The sequence below is a fragment of the Saimiri boliviensis genome, chromosome 11 (assembly GCF_048565385.1).
Source record: "Saimiri boliviensis isolate mSaiBol1 chromosome 11, mSaiBol1.pri, whole genome shotgun sequence".
NCBI lineage: Eukaryota > Metazoa > Chordata > Mammalia > Primates > Cebidae > Saimiri > Saimiri boliviensis.
Window position 1 is genome coordinate 85,063,229 of NC_133459.1, and position 15,304 is coordinate 85,078,532.

Genomic DNA, 15,304 nt, shown 5'->3' on the forward strand with positions numbered 1-15,304 from the left:
TGGCCTCTTATCCATTTCTGAATTTCTTTTCTGCATTCTTCTTTCTTGTGTGCTGTGTTTGATGCCTATATTAACCAGTTGCAGCATGGTTGAGAAGAAAGACTTACGAAAAACAAGACCAGCATAAATACTATTGTGAGAGGTGTTTTAAAAAATCAGCAGGCAGGTTGGAATGACTAAATACACATGTTCCCCATACAATTGGGCATGTTTTGATTTACAGTCCCATTCCAGCAGCACAACAGGTTAAGAAGGTTAGAAGTCAAGGAAATTAAATGTTATTGGCATTCCACTGTTGTCAGGCTGCGCACACGGAATATATGTCTTTTCAAATACACTTGGAAAACGTTTATAGTTTCTGAGGTTCTAGGGCCTCAGAATCATCCCAACAATCTGAATTTTGTTCTTGGTTTTAGTTTTCTTCCTCTTTTTTGTTTAACCTAGATCATGTTCTAAATCCATACCTTTCACGTTCCATAATTCCATGGCACACTGCTTATTTATGAGAGATAATATGGGGGTACAGCTCTTTAATGAAAAATAATTCAAGTTCCATGAAGCCAGTTACCTCATCTTCATGCTTTTCCCTCCAGCTGTTTCATTGGCCTAGAAATCCATTTCTCCTCCCCACTTTCTCTTATAAATTATAAAAAACCTAAGCTTCTTAAAAAAATCTTGTTAAATTTAAGTGTAGCTCACATCAGTCATTCACTTCTCTGAATTCTATTTATTTAATTTTTTGTTTATATTAGATCATATAAATTTAAGATATACAACATGACATTTTGATATATGCATGTATAGAGGAATGATTACTACAGTCAAGTAAGTTAACATATTCACCATCTCATATAATTACCTTTCTTTTTTTACAGTACTAGTACCTAAAATCTATTCTCTTAGCAAATTTCCAGTATACAATGTAATGTTACTGACTATGGTCCTCATATTGCTGATTGCCTTCTCTAAATTCTTGTAACTTTTCACCAAAAAGTGTCATGTAGTCACTCACTAAAATTTATACTGCACTGTATTTTCCTTGCATGTAATTGTTTCTCTAAAGGACAAGCTATAGAGTCAGAAAGATCTGCTATGAATTGATGGTGTTACATAGGCCAAGCTATTTCTTTTCTCTATGTCTGAACTTTTCTCATCTCTTAAATGGAAATAAAAACTTGTATTGACTAGTTGTAACAACTTGTGAGATCATATGTGTGAAGAGCCTGGTTAAATGGTAGCAGCCTGATATATGGTAGCTCCTGTTGCCATAATGAAATAAGACGCTATGTATAAATTGCCAGGTATAGGCCCTGGCTCATGTTTGGCACTCAATAAAACTTAATTCCCTTGTATACAATGAATACATCACAAGCATTTTTTGTTTTCATTTTCACTCAGATTAAATTTTCTCAAGGGCAAGGACTAATTTTTTATTCAAACTTTTCAGCTTGTGTAAATTAATGTTCCATCCTCCATATTATGGGAGGTATTCTGCACATCTCTCAGGAAATCCAGAAAGAATTGAGTGCCTACTACCCATATCAGCAACCCAGGTAAGGCACTTTTTTGTTGGTTCTTCTTTGTTTCTCATCTTTTTTTGTTTGTTTGTTTTTTTGAGATGGAGTTTCGCTCTTGTTACCCAGGCTGGAGTGCAATGGCGTGATCTCGGCTCACCACAACCTCCGCCTCCTGGGTTCAGGCAATTCTCCTGCCTCAGCCTTCTGAGTAGCTGGGATTACAGGCACATGCCACCATGCCCAGCTGATTTTTTGTATTTTTAGTAGAGACGGGGTTTCACCATATTGACCAGGATGGTCTCGATCTCTTGACCTCGTGATCCACCTGCCTCGGCCTCCCAAAGTGCTGGTATTACAGGCTTGAGCCACCGCGCCCGGCTGTTTCTCATCTTAACTCTTCCTGTTCTCTCCAATCCTGGGATCACCTTCTAAATAGGCTACTGGTATCCAACCCCTTGTCTCAAGCTCTACTTTTGGAGAAACCAAACTAAATAAGGAAACAATTCAAATGACAGAGAGAAAAACAATAGTGTGCAAAATAGCAGAAGAACTTTCAGAGCTGTCCAAGGCAGCAAAGACAGGAGAATGTCAATGGAATAAGACAAGAATAGAATTCATTCATACATGCATTAAAAAGGTACTTATTGAGCACCTAGTATGTACGGAACATTCTTAGGCCTTAGAGATATGGCAGTGATCAAAACTGGCAAGGCATTAATATTGTAGTGAAGGGACATGCAATGAGCAAGCAAACCAACATGCAAAATCATATTAGGGAGTGAGAAGAGCTTTGATGGTAAATGGCATAGTAAAAGACTGTGTGCAGGAAAGGTAGCTATTTTAGACAGTGTGATCTATTTAGAGCGAATAAAGGCCTATCTGGGAGGGTCATATTGGAACAAAGACCTGGTCAATGTGAGAATGACCCACCTTTTGTCCACTGCCTACCTTCTCCTGGAGTGCAAGCAGAAAAAAATCATATATGATAGCCTGGGTATGGATAATAAGATAGGATAAAAATGCTGCTAGTTAGAAAAATGGGATGCACATATTTTTCAGTTTCCGATCTTCCAGGCTGAGTGCTGAGCTGCTCCAAAATGGACCTTAGGGCCGGACGTATGCCTCCAGCTCATGTGTAAGGTCTCTCTGAAGGAATACCTGGGAGGGTTTCATAATTTTATCCTTCATTAAAAAAAAATCTTTTATCCTGTTTTTCTTGTTCAGGGCATCTTTTTCTTCAATTTCCAGATGAAAAGACTGCCTTTATTTATATAAGACTTTAGGGTACATACAGAGCATACTTTATCTCATTTAATTCCCACACAACTTTGTCCATTAAGTATTTTTATCCTTTTTCATAAATGAGGAAGCTGGGACTTGGGGGCTTTGCTTGAGAGAACTGGGACACGAACTGAGTCTTTTAGCATCAAGTCCATGATTCATTTCAATGCTGAGTCCACTGGCCTCTTAACCAATCTTCATCCTTTCCCTGCCAACCCTACTGATGGCAACGGGCTTTTATAAGCTGATGATCTTCACCTATAGGATCCTATTCCTCTGATGTTTCATCAGTGGGCACAGGATCAGATCTCAGTAAATCTAGAAGATTAGAACTGGAAAGTCTGAGGATAATTCTATGAAGAGATGCTGTGTATTTAGTATTCTAACTTAGTTCAAGTGCTATACTTGATAGTATTTTCTCACTGCCACATTAAGATAACAAGGATTGTCTTAAATGTAATATTTACCTTTAAGTATGTACTAAGGTGGCTGATTCTTAATGCTCCTCCTTTTGAGAAAACTTAGGTGAAATTGAATATAATTCTCTTGATCCATTTCACTCCACCTCATGGGCCTTTTGTTTGTTTGTTTTTCTTCCAGGACATCCCTTTGATTCTGAATCTGTACAACTCCTTCCCTTAGCGATGGGTCCTCTAATATCTGGGGAAATCATAGTCAATTCCTTCTGTGGGGCGAACTCTGCTATACAGTTTATGGTGTCATGTGAATACTTCCTTGTGTTGCAGTCAGAAACTGTAGAGTTTTAAAAATTTAAAATTCATTCTTCTATGTCAGTATTCCAAAGTATATATGGAAAGATACTGCACTGTTAAGGAGATGGCTCTTAACATTTTGGAAATTCAAGGTGATGAATGTCTATATAAGACTCTCTCCTGCTATAAAAGTTGACAATGCTGAACATTTTAAAGGTTCTTTTTAATATACAAAGTGTACCAATGAATACTTTTTAATTCTTACAATAATTCTGGGTGAAGTAGGTATTTTTCCAATTCCCATTTTATGCTTCAGTAGCCCTTTCTACAATCTCCTTCACAACACTTTGCTCACTTGTAATTATTTAATAAATTAGTTGTAATTATTTGTTTAATGTGCAGGAATTACAAAAGGCAAGCTTTGGAACAAGACAGACCTGGTTGTGATTCCTGGCTCTGAAAGCTGTACACCCTGTGACCCTAGACAGGTGTCTTAATGCCTCACTGCCTCTGTTTCTTCCTCTGTAAAATGTGAACAATAACAATATTGGCTTCATGATTTTTTTGAGTTTTAAAACTAATAATGTGGATCAGTGCAGTGCTTGGCATGCTGAACCCATTCTAAGACTGTTAGATGTAGTTGTTATGATTTTTATTTATCCATTTTCACAGTGCTATAAGGAACTACCTGAGACTGGGTAATTTATACAGAAAACAGGTTTAATTGACTCACAGTTCTGCATGACTGGGGAGGCCTCAGGAAACTTACAATCATGGTGGAAGGGAAGCAAGGTACTTCTTACAGGGCAGCAGTAGAGAAAGAGAGAGTGAAGGGGAAAGTGCCACACACTTCCAAACAACCGGCTCTCGTGATTAATTAAAAAGTACTCACTGGTGTGCCTTGTATATAAAAAAATACACTCACTATCACTAGAACAGCAAGGGGAAAGTCCACCCCCATGATTCAATCACTTCCCACTAGGCCCCTCCCCTGACATGAGGTTATTACAATTAAAGATGAGATTTGGGTGGGGACACAGAGTCAAACTATATCATGATTGTTCTATAATAAAGAGATGGCCACATGTGTTTCATCAGGGACAGTGCTCACTAACCAGTTGTCCTGCTATAATTATTAATAGTGTCACCTTTGCTTTCAAAAGTGTCCTACTTTGCAAAAAGTATAGAGATGGAGGACAGATTAGTGGTTGCTCCAGATTGGAAAAAGTTAAGGGTAAAGGGCGCAGAAGTGGATGTGGTAATAAAAGCATCACGAGAGATCCTTGTAGTGAAGGAAGTGTTTAGTATCTCTGTTGTTGTGGTGGATACCTGAACCTAAACCTGTGAAAAACTGCATAAAACTAAACACACACACAAACGAGTGCAAGTTAAGTTGGGAAAATCCAAATAAGATTTGTACATTGGATCAATGAGTATATCTTGATTATGATGTTGTACCATTATTTTGCAAGATGGTACTATTTAAGGAAACTGGCTAGAGGGTACATGAGATTTCTCTGTATTATTTCTTATAACTCCATGTGAATCCACAAGGATCTCAGAATTAAAAAAGATATCCTAGTTTGGAAGATAAACAATATATCCCAGTAGTAATGTCCATTATCCCACCTTCTATAAAAAGAAGTGCCATTGCCTCCCTCAGTTTTTTATTTGGTTTTATTCTTCTTCACAGTATCTACCTCCACTTGGCAGATTACATTTATTTTTTTCATCTTTCAACAACTATTTACTGAATGCCAGTAGATGCCAGGCTTGAGATCTAGCAATGAACAAGATCTCTGTAAAACTAACATTCCAGTGGGAGAAGTAAATAATAAACCAAAAATATAATTGATATATTATTTAATATGTTGGGAAGCAGTATGTGTAAGGGAAGAAAGACGTAGAGCGGTGGATTAGGGTTCTCCAGAGAAACAGAACCAACAATTGACTCACGTTGATTACGGAGGCTGAGAAGGCTCAAGATCATAGTTGGCAACCTGGAGACCTAAGAGAGCCCATGGTGTTTTTCTGATTTGAATGCAAAGGCCCAAGAACCAGGAGAGATGATGGTGTGGTTATAGTTCAGAAGCCGGGAAGTTTGAGGCCCAAGAAGAGCCAGTGTTGCAGTTCAGCTCCAAAGGCAGGGAAAGGCTGATATGTCAGCTGAAGCAATCAGGCAGAAGTTCTCTCTTACTCATGGGCAAGTCAGACTGTTGATTCTATTCAGTACTTTAAGTGATTGGATACCGATCAGCTACTAGGCAAAGAAATATGTTCTATTCAGTCTACTGATTCAAATGCTAATCTCATCCAAAAACACCCTCACAGACACACCCAGCATAATGTTCGACCAAGTATCTGAGCACCCACCCTGTGTTTCAGTCAAATTAACACATATGAGCTATCTTAGCAAGACGAAAAGCAGTGAATGCATCATGGTGGTTGAAATTGTAAATAGGGTGGTCATATAGTCTCATTGAGAAAGGACCATTTGAATGAAGACTTAAAGGAGATGGAAGAATAAGGCATTTATTTGCTTATTGCTTGTCTCCCTCCATCAAAATGAAAGCTTCATGAAGCCAGACTATTAATTTTTATCTGTTATATCCCTGGTGCCTGGCACAGGGTAGGTACTCAAAAACATTCGTTGGGTGAATGAGTGAATGATTGAGGATGGGGATTGGTTTGCATCTGGTTATATCTCCTGTCCTTAGTGCTGTACCTGGCACATCCTAAGCCATCAAAAAGTGTTGGTTATATGATTGTCTTTGAATTCCATGATTGTTTATAATATCCAATAAACTTCACTGAGGACACCAACTCACTTGCTTTGTTTGATATTGTGGCCCCAGCGCTTTAGCACTAACAGTGACTGGAAAATACATAATAGTCAATAACTGTTACTGAGCAAATGCGTGCAGATAAGGAGACTGAGGCTTGGAAATGTTAAATGACTTAAAAATGGTCTGACAACCAGGAAGCAACAAAGCATGGGGCTTAAATTTGTCTTTGTAAATTCTCAAATTACAATATTTCATCTATCTCAAACTGCTTTAAAAATTGTCCTGGGGTTTCTCGTGTGGCCATGGCCTTTCTTTCACCTACACCAGTTCCCTTCCTTGTCCACGCCAGGCTGTGTTGTGTGGCCATGTCTCCCTGAGTGACAAGCAGGCAGGTTATATGGAGTTGTCAGCACACAGGCCTCCCAGAGGACGGCCTTCTCCTCCAGATACCACAGTGTACAGGGGACACTCTCTCACCTTAGCACAAGCAGAAGGTAATGCAACCTTTTGGCGACCATCGACTTTGTCAGACAATAGTGCCGTTCAGTGTGAAAGACTCCACCGGGAAGTTGCAGACTTTTAAAACTAATTTGGTGTTTATTCAACTTTGCAATCACTTCTATGTACTATCTGTGTTTCACACACCGTGAAACGGCGCTGCACTGTGCAATTGAATTAGTTGTACAGTGACTCAAAGGCATTAAACAATGACTTTGATATTTTAAGTACTGACTAGGAGGGATTTTTAATTCCTTCCTCATAATGAAAGCTGCAAAAAACCCAGTTACACAACCCTGGAACACTTATTCTCTTTTCTATTCTGGGTGGACCCCACTGAGACAGAAAAAAACCTCCGAGCATTTAGTTTGCTTAATGGCAGAAGAAAAATTAAACAAGCATAGACGTGCAACCTTAATGACACCCAGCAACAGTAGAATAACAGTTCCCAGCTTCTAAAACCTGTTATTTAATATAATGGGCAAATCTTGTGGGAGCTTTTCAGGTGCTGCTGAGTCTGTAAAAACAGCTACTTTGTGAGGAGGGGTAGGGGCAGAGGCAGGGCGAGTGTCTTGCTTGTGCTCACTTGCTTAAGAGGGTCTCAGCGCAGAAACCAAGGCAGGCGGGTGCAGGCGAAATACAGTACTGGCAGGAGAGTTCCTGAAGGCTGTGGCCCTTCCATGGACAATGGTGTCGCTATGCTAGGCACAAATGTGTCCGTTCTGCTGGAAACAATATGGGACTTTTCATACAGTGCCTTTCTGGAGATGGTACTGATAGAAAGAAGAAGTGGGGGAAAAGCAACGCAACAAAAAACAAAAACCACAGCAAGTGAATTAGTACCATGAAACTATGAGCATTAACTGGTAATAGTTCAGGGCAAACCACCTAAGTGATGATTCACATCTGACAATAAATACATGAATAGCTGTTGAAAGCTTGTTTGATTTTCACAAAGAGGTTTAAGCAAACATTTGTTTGTTCATTAGTCTTAAGCAACACTTTTACGGCAGGGGATGCATTAAACCTAACATATGTCTGCGACCAAGATATTTGGTGGTTTTAAAGATGAAGATACAAAGCCGTGCATACGGTTTATGCCGAGCGGCCTTGAACTACCTGTAATGGAGTGAGATACAGTTATTAGGTATTAATGCTGTGAATCTTCATCCATAGAGAGAAAACAAACAGGCAACAAAGAGTGCAGCATCTTTAGAGATAAAGACTTAGAGGGCCCTGTTCTGCAATTGGTATTGAGTTTGCATAAACTCATTTTGTTGTTGTTGTTGTTGCATAATTTTTAAAAACGCAACTGGTTTAAATCTGTTCCCTGAGGTAATTTATGCTAAAGCAGCATTCTAACACCATAAATTCCCTGCTTATGGCAATCTCTGCTTGTGTGTCAGGTCGGTGTAGGTTACTGAGCAAATGGCCGCTTCAAAATTTTTAGGGTAATTGCCTCTATAACTCGTTTAGCATAGGCCCTGTCAGGAAATCTCTAATTGTAATTGACGCCTCCGCTTCCCTTTCTCCTCCTCCTTTTTAACCACATTGTTGTTCTAAAGGCTTCACTCTCCAGTGCAGAAAAGCATAGGGCTTTTCATCTTCTGTAGCACTTGGATTTTGTCATTATTAAAGCATTTTCTCATGAAAATGTGATGTCACCCCCGACGGGGTCCAGAAGGTGGTGGTTGGTTGGGGTTACCTCTGCCCCAGCCCAATTTCTATCCTTGCTTAAGAAACCTTCAGTTCAGAGAAGGCAGATCTTGATGGGGTTGGGATAAGATAAAGAGCAAATTACCGCTAGTCCAATTCTCCTCCATTTTGTGTGAATGCTGGATTGGCTGTTGATTTCTACCAGAATGGTGTGAACAAAGTCAGCAGCATACTTCTCTCTCTTCTCTCATCTCATGTGTACCAGCATGATGCCTTGGTAGGAATGATATCATTAGGATTATATATTACAATATTCATGGCCAGGAGCTTCTGTTGATTTGTGTCTACATATGGGGATTTTTTCATCAAATTGCATAAAGTATGTTAAATAATCAACTCTGAAATCCAATTCATTAATTATCTTGCTTAAAATATACTTCAAATAGATCACATTTGACATCATATGTCACTGATAGTAGAGGGAAATGATAACACTTAAAATCAATAAGTGTTTTAAATTTATTTTACTTATTATGGTTGTCATAATATTTTGACATGGAGGGCTGACATGTCAACCACGCTGTTATCAGGAGTAAGGCAATGGCATTAAATTGTCTCACCGTCCGTGCTACTGTTTCAGCATAAAGTGGGCCCAGGGGGAAAATAAAGCCAAAATCTCCAAGGAAGTATCTGCTTATGAAGTCAATACAGGTCACCACTGAATAAACCAGCCTGAGCTCAAAACAAAAGCTGGGGGAGAGAAGTCTACACTCTAAGCTGTTATCTTTTCTCCCAAAGGATTCAAAAATAATAAAAGCACTAAAAAATGTGCGCGTGCACTCTGTGTGCCAGACTTGTGCAAAGCGTTCCACATATTTTATCTCATTTCCTCTAAGAGGTGAGGTACTTTTACATGGCAAAACCCAGATTTGAATGAGAGTCTGTGTGATTTCATGCCTGGCTCTATTCTCGGACACCAAAGCCGTCACTATTCTGTATGGCTTGGAACGAAAATGGATTCTGACTTCTGGATCATCATGACTTTCCACCCAGAATCCTGCCTTAGACCTAAATCCTGGCCACCTCTTACTGCCGGATGGTGATGCAGTAGGATTTGCATGTGGACAGTGGGTTGTTACAACATGCTTTGGTTTGCCTGGAGAGGGTAGGCTTGAAGGCAACTAATGCTCTTCTCTTTGTCTCTAAGCATTAGAGATTAAAGGCAGATTCAAAAGAAATAGTAAGAAAGGAGAACTTGAGAGCTATGTGGTTTTTTTTTTTTCTTTTCGCTATTTGGGACACAGGCAAAGCCAAAATTGTTTTTAAAGGCTAAATGTAGGTTTGACCCTGCTTGAAGTAAGCACCAAAGCAATGAGTAATAGATGAGACTTGGAATCTAACAACAGCAGCATTCTCTATGCCCAGCTAATTAGAAGCCAGTAAAGAGCTCCTGGTGGGCAGGGCCAATGTCTTCTTTACTTTAGTCCCTGTTTCGTACAGAATGGGTGCCCCACCAGGATTGTTGAATGCAGTTTTTCATCCACAGCCAGGAATCAGCAGCTTGTTCCTATCTTAACTCCTCTTTTCTCAGCTATTGGTTTGCTTCTAAAATGTTTTCACTTTTCCTGAAGACTTAAGAATTAGCCTTGAAGACTAAAAGCTAGTCATTTGTTAACATAATATTTATCTAGTGTCATCTTTATGGATAAGGCTCTGTGTTAGGTGCTAGGGATAAAGCAGCAGTGAGGCAGGGCACAGTGGCTCACACCTGTAATCCCAGAATTTTGGGAGGCTGAGGTGGGCAGATCACTTGAGGTCAGGAGTTCATGTCCAGCCTGGCCAACATGGTAAAACCCCATCTCTACTAAAAATAAAAATGTTAGCTGGGCATGGTGGTCGGCACCTGTAATCCCAGCTACTCGGAGGCTGAGGCAGGAGAATTACTGAAAGCTAGGAGGTGGAGGTTTCAGTGAGCCAAAATCATATTATGGCACTCCAGCCAGGGTGACAAGAACAAACTCCAGCTCAAAAAAAAAAAAATAAATAAAATAACAACCGTAAACAAGATGGTTAAGCATGGAAGACAGAGCTCAGTCAACAGATCAGGCAATTATCTAATTACCATGGTGATAAACCTTATGAAAAAGTATAAATTGTTATGGATGTTCAGGAGAACTCAACCTAAATTAAAAGATGTGTGAAGATCTTCTTGGAGAAATGATGTTTGAGCTGAACTATTTATGAACAAGAATTAAACAGGGCAAGTGGAGTAGGGAAGTGGCAGGAGGGAGGCTGGCAAACAAACAGTGTAAGGAGAGAGAGTGCATTGGTGAGAATGCTCCATCGGAAGAAGCTTGGGAGTGTCTAAAATAGAAATCAGATCAGTGTGGCTGGAATGCAGGGCAGAGAACAATGCAGCAAGATGAGACTTAAAAAAAAAACAGTTAAGACTTATTGGTTGCAAATATAAAGGAATTTATTGGCTCAATAAACAAAAAGCTTCAGAGTTAGCTTGGCTCTACTCATGACCTTATCAAGAGCTCTTTATTCTTCTCTAGTTTTCTTGGCCCTATCTCCCCCATGTATTGTCTTGTGTCTCCTAAGGTAGCAAAGTAACTGCAGCAGCTCCAGCTTTCGTACCTGCCTTCCATACTATCCAGAAGAGAAAGAAAGTTGTTATGGTATTCCTAATACGAGGCCTGAGATTCATCCTGGTTGGAGCAGTGGAGGTCACTTGCCCTGTCTTGAACCATGCACCATGTTGAGGAGGCAGGAATGGCCTGCTTAGCCTGACCTGGGCCAGATGGTCTATCTCAGGAGCCTTGGGAAGCGTCAACTTCCCTGGAATCACAGAGATTACAAAACAGAAATCAGGGCTGCTAGGAAGTGCAGAATGGATGATGGGGAGGTCACAGTGTTCACTGCAAGGCTGAAATGCTGAAGATAGGCATGTGCTATGGGATTTGGGACTTCTTAAAACCACAGGAAGTCATTAAAGAATTTTCACTAGGTCAGCAATGTCTTTGGATTGGTTATTTAAAAACGTCATTGTGAATTCTGCCTTGATGTGTCTGTAGTTTCTTTCTTTCTTCCTTTCTTTCTTTCCCTCCCTCCTTTCCTCCTTTCTTCCTTTCTTCTCTTCTTCCTCCCCTCCCTTCTTCCTCCCCTCCCCTCCCCTCCCCTTCCCTTCCCTCCTTTTTCTCACTCTGTTGCCCAGGGTGGAGAGTACAGTGACACAATCTTTGCTCACTGCAACCTCCACCTCCCAGGTACAAGTGATTCTCCAGTCTCAGGTTCCCAAGTAGCTGAGATTACAGGTGCCTGCCACCATGCCTGGCTAATTTTTCTATTTTTTAGTAGAGTCAGGGTTTGTCATGTTGGCCAGGCTGGTCTGAAACTCCTGACCTCAGGTGATCTGCCTGCCTCAGCCTCCCAAAGTGCTGAGATTACAGGTGTGAGCCACCATGCCCGGCTGGCGTGTCTGTAGTTTCTAAGAAAACCATTGTCAGATAAATAAATCATTATCTTAGGAGTAAAAATGCAACTCATTATTTTTCTAGTTTTCCTAATAATAATAATAACTAATTCCTATTAGTCTATCTAATGCTAATAACAGGCTAATAATAGTAATAAGCCAGCCACTGTGAAAAGAGCTTTACAAAAGCATTATCTCATACAATCTTGACTATAATCCTAGGAAGCAAGTCCCATTATTATTTCCATGTTACTTACAGGGAAGCTGAGGTATGGGGAGATCAGGTAATTTACCCAGGGTTACATAGCTAAATAGCCAGACAATAGCTGTGTGAATCAACATATTGTGTTATTTTCACTAAACTCTGTGATGTCATGGGAGTGGGGAGAACCTTTTCTTTACAGTTGCTCCTTAATCAGTTGATTCCAGGATGCCCACGGATACCAAAATCCTCAGGATGCACAAGTTCTTTGTATAAAATGGCTTAAGATTTGTGCATTACCTATGTACATCCTCCTGGATACTTTAAATCATCTCTAGATTACTTGTAATACCTAATACAATGGAAATGTTATGTAAATAATTGCTATAGTGTATTTTTATTTCTATTATTTGTATTGTTGTAATGTTATTTTTTAATCATTTTTTTCCCCCAAATATTTTTGATCTGAGTTTTGATGAATCCCCCATGTGGAACTCATGGGTAGGGAGGATCAACTGTGTCTGGCAAATAATTATTGGACAAAGCCTTGTGCTAGGAATCAAAAGTATCAACTGGGCGGTCAGATTGCACAGAATCTGCCAGAATTTTAAAAAATATTATAGCAAAATATATATAATGTAACACTTGCCACTTTGACAATTTTTAAGTGTATAATTAAGCGGCATTAATTACATTTACAATGTTGTGCAGGCATTACCATCATCTATTTCCAAAGCTTTTGGATCACACCAAACAGAAACTCTGTAACCATTAAGGAAAACCTCCTTCCCCTAACCTCTGGTAACCTCAAATCCACTTTTTGTCTCTATGTCCCTGTTTAGGTATTTTCAGTGGAATCATCCAGTATTTGTTCTGTCTGGTTTATTTCACTTAGCATAATGTTTTCATGGTTTATTTACTTTGTTGCCTGTATCAGAACTTCATTCCTCTTCATGGTTCAATAATCTGCTAGAAATTTGACAAAACTATTTTTGTTAGTTCAGTGATTATGAAGTATTTGAAGTTGAATAACTATACTTTTAAGCAAACATTGCACTCTTTAGTTTTCTGCTATCCCTATGGTACTTTATTGTCTTAAAATTAGTAGCCTGCTTGCACTTACTAACACTGCCTAGGCCAATTCAGGAGGCATTTGTGGTTGCAATAATCATCCCTGTGATTTGGGCTGACAAGTTCTTAGAGGTTAATTACACTGAGTCCTCTCCTAAAGAAGGTGGAAACTTGTCTTTGTACTTCTTTTTGCCATCACCTATTAACACTGTGCTTTCTACACTAGATGCTTACTAAATATTTGTGAATACAAATTCAAATTCAATTTATCAAATCTCTATCAAGTATTTATAATGTTCTAGCCACTGTGCTAATAGTTAGGGATACAAGAAGAAGGTAGTTCCTGCCCTCTTGGAAACTATGCTACAGGTGGACGATAATGATGAGGAAAGCAGCCATCTTTAAAATAGCAGTATCTTCTATTTTTATAGGTTTTTTTGTCTCTAAAGGGTGTTTATATATATTAGCTCATTTATTGCTGTGTTTGGCTTACATTAACTCTTTTTTGTTGTTGTTTTTGTTTTTGTTTTTGTTTTTGTTTTTTGAGACAGAGTTTCGCTCGTTACCCAGGCTGGAGTGCAATGGCGCGATCTCGGCTCTCCGCAACCTCCGCCTCCTGGGCTCAGGCAATTCTCCTGTCTCAGCCTCCTACTAAGTAGCTGGGATTACAGGCACGTGCCACCATGCCCAGCTAATTTTTTGCACTTTTAGTAGAGACGGGGTTTCACCATTTTGACCAGGATGGTCTTGATCTCTCGACCTCGTGATCCACCCACCTCGGCCTCCCAAAGTGCTGGGATTACAGGCTTGAGCCACCGCGCCCGGCAGTGGCTTACATTAACTCTTGAAAATTAATGGCTATTTTTTAGTATATTCTAAATGAAACAAGTTGGAAGAGATTTTTGGTTAACCACAAGATTTTGAGGTTTGATTTCATGGGGTGGCAAATGAATTAATTCTTCAAGAAAAAGGTTTCTTTAAGTCTAAAAATAGTTCTTATAAGGTCATTGTTTCTCAGCCAAGTTGGAAGATGTGCCAATTTCTGCTATGCTCTAAGAATCTTCAACTTTCCTGCCATTTCATGAACTGAACTCTTTTGATACCTCCAAAATTTAAGTTTAAAAGGTGGCTTAAAACAAAACCCAGAGCACATTACCCTTGTCTTTTCATGTGTACTACTGTATGTCCCCAGGTCAGTGACTGATAGTTTGAAGGTTCTTAGAGAGTGAACAGAGTTTCAGAGCTTTCTTGGGTGGGTTTCCTGAGTTCACCAGACAAGCTGTCACCTGGAAACGTTCTACTTACTTGGTTGTCAACAGCATCCTAGGGGAAAAGAAGATAATGCAACAATAGCTGCCACACAGACCTCAGGAACTTCCACCTTGCTATGTAGCTGAAAGTGTTGGTCTCTGTCTTCATTTGTCACAAGCTTCCCTACTCTGGAGATCCACGGAAAGGACATAAATGGAAAGAGCCAGCATTTAGTCGGTAAGGTGGCAGAGATGGGATGGTGTCTTTCAGAATTTTCTATTAAGCTCTTAGTCTGTGTCATTACCAAGTAAGGATTAAAGAGGCCTACAGAGAGCCACAGACTAGCATCATTTAAAGGATACAAATGCAAATCACAGTTACAAAAGTGCTTTTTGTCAAACATTAGAAAAGAAAATGTAGACACTACTAAGAAAATGGTGCAGAAGGCAGAGAAGACTCTTGGAATGGGAGGAAATTCCAGCTCAGTCTGGTTTATAGAAACTTCAACCACAAGCTCTTTTCAAAAGGATATCAGGATTCAAGCATTACATCATCTAAATAATTTCTCATTGGATGTTCAGTCTCTGACTGGCCAGAATTGGGTTCCCTTTATTTAACCCTTTCCCAGCCAAGACACAGCCTATGCTAACTTTGAGAAGGTAATTTTCCTGTTATTTGCAGCAGCATTTAGCATTTGAGCAGAACACATGTGAAGAAAGTTGCTTTCTGTAAACCCCTCCCCTCAGTTTAAGTTTTTTTATGCTTAGAGTGTCAAAAAAAGTTATTTCAAATGCTTTGTTGCTATGCAATTGCAAAAGCAGCATTACTGAGAGAAATGCATCAGTAAAGACCTT

At 39.6% G+C, this 15,304-nt stretch overlaps 1 long non-coding RNA gene across 1 annotated transcript; it reads right to left on the reverse strand.

Annotated features, from left to right (window-relative positions):
- Positions 1–2,844: 2,844 nt before the first annotated feature.
- Positions 2,845–5,525, reverse strand: LOC101052880 (uncharacterized). The gene is made up of 3 exons (XR_168052.3): positions 5,512–5,525; positions 3,266–3,419; positions 2,845–3,116 (listed from the first exon to the last, which is right to left on the reverse strand). It is a non-coding gene; the product is annotated as an uncharacterized LOC101052880 (long non-coding RNA).
- Positions 5,526–15,304: the final 9,779 nt, after the last annotated feature.